The following is a 2,450-nucleotide window of genomic DNA, read 5'->3' on the forward strand; positions in this document are numbered from 1 at the left end:
GTGTGGTGGCACATGCCTGTAATCCCAGTTACTCAGGAGGCTGAGGCATGAGACTTGGTTGAACCTGGGAGGTGGAGGTTGCAGTGAGCCGAGGTCATGCCATTGCACTCCAGCCTGGACGACTCTGTCTCAAAAATAATAACAATAATAATAATAAAATAAATAAATAAATATCATAAAAATGCTAACCAAAAAAGAAAGCAATAGTGAAATTGATTTCAGAGCAAAGGAAATTATAAGGGATAAAGAGGGTTTTTATACAAAAGGTTCAGTTCACGAAGAAGATGCACCATGTTTAAAGGTGTACGCACCTGGCAGCAGAACTTCACAGAGCTTCTGTGCCCACAGTGCACAAGCATAGTGACGCTCTCTAAAACCTGCTGGACTTACTCTAAGTGTGGCAAGCATCATCCCTAAAAAATGAGACAGTATAAGAACAATAGAACATAGGATTCTCCGTATGCCCAGGAAAAGCAGGGTTATGACAGGAAGCAGACGGCGATGGTGGACAGGTGAATTACTGGAAAAAGGCTAACATGACAAAGAAGATTGTGCTGAGGCAATATATGTGAAGCAAATCTGACAACTGAAAGGAGAACTAGACAAATTCACCATTACAGCTGAAGACTTCAATACTCCTAACAGTAATAGAACTAAGAAAATCAGCCAAGACAGAAGAACTGAGAGTATCATTAATCAAGTGGCTGTAATTGACATTTATAGCACTCCACCCAACAATAGCGTGATACATACATTCTTCCAAGGGCACATGGAACATTCTCTAAGACCATATCCTGGTTTATAAAATAAACCTTAAAGAATGTAATAACTGAAATCATACAAAATATGTTTCTGACCATAATGGAATTGAACTAAAATTCAGTAATAGAAGGATAACAGGAGGATCTGAAATTGCCTGGAAGTTAAACAACATACTCCTAAATAAACCACCAAAGAGGAATTCTCAAGAGAAATCAGAAAGTATTTTAAAGGGAAGAAAAGTGAAATTATAGCATATTAAAATATGTGGGCACACATAATGCAGTGCTTAGAGGGACATTTATTGCATTGAGTGCTTTTATTATGAAAGAAGGTTTCAGATCAATAATCTGAGCTTCCACAGTAACAGAAAACGGTAAGTAAAATGAACTCACATCTAGCAGAACAAAGGAAGAAAAAAAGCAGACACCAATGAAATTGAAAACAAAAATGGAATATGAATGAAGCTGGGAGCTGTTGCTTTGAAAAAATTATTGAGAAACCACTAGTAAGACTCAACATTTTTAAAAAAGAAGCCACGCATATCAACATCAGGAATGCAATGATTTATATTTTACTGATTTTTTTTTTTTTTTAAATAGGGTCTCACTTTGTCATCCAGGGTGGAGGGCAGTGGCACAAACACAGCTCACTGCAGCCTCGAACTCCTGGGCTCAAGTGATCCCTCCACCTCAGCCCCCCAAGTAGCTGGGACTACAGACATGTGCCACCACGCCCAGCTGATTTTTGTATTTTTTTGTAGAGATAGGGTTTTGCCATCTTGCCCAGGATGGACTCGAACTCCTGGGTTCAAGGGATCCCAAAGTCAGGTGTGAACTGTGCCTGACCTTACTGATTATTAGTGATGCTAGCATCTTTTTCTTATTAATCAGTCATCTTTACTTCTTTGATGAATGGCCTGCTTATGTGCTTTGCCAATCCTTTAAAATTGTTTTGGAAAAAAATCTAGAAAAGCACACTTTTTTTTTTAAGTGAGTCTCTTTCTCTTACTGACCTTGTTAGGGTCTCTCTATATATCTGATATCCATCTTCAGACAGATATTTTGTGAATATTTTATACAGCCCATTGCTTTCCTTTATGCTTTCTTTTGTCATATGGAAAATATCAATTTGCACACTCAAATCTCAAACCTTTCCTTTACAGATGGAGGACTCTGTGTCACTTTCAGAAAGACTTACCCCTCGATTATAAAAAATGCAACATTGTCGTCCGATGGTTTAAAAGAAAAACCTTGCTTCCGGTGTTAGTGCTTTAATCCAATGGAAGTTAATTTTTTGTGAATATGAAGTAAAAATCTAACCTTCCTTTTTTTTTGAGACCAAGCCTCACTCTGTTGCTCAGGCCGGAGTAGAGTGGTGTGATCACAGCTCACTGCAGCCTCGACCTCCCTGGGCTCAGGTGATCCTCCCACCTCAGCCTCCCGTCACTGGGACAGCGAGTATGCACCACCACGCCCGGCTAATGCTTGCATAGAAGAGATGGGGTTTTGCCATGTTGCCCAGGCTGGTCTGCAATTCCTGGGCTCAAACCATCTGCTGGCCTTAGCCTCCCATACTGGGATTACAGGCGTGAGCCACCCTGCCTGGCCCAATCTTTCTTTTTTTAATCAAATGGTAGCAGATGGGTTTAACACCATCTGGCGAACAGTCCTTACTGATATAGAGTGTTA

Source organism: Colobus angolensis, unplaced genomic scaffold (assembly GCF_000951035.1).
Source record: "Colobus angolensis palliatus isolate OR3802 unplaced genomic scaffold, Cang.pa_1.0 Scaffold126, whole genome shotgun sequence".
Lineage (NCBI taxonomy): Eukaryota > Metazoa > Chordata > Mammalia > Primates > Cercopithecidae > Colobus > Colobus angolensis.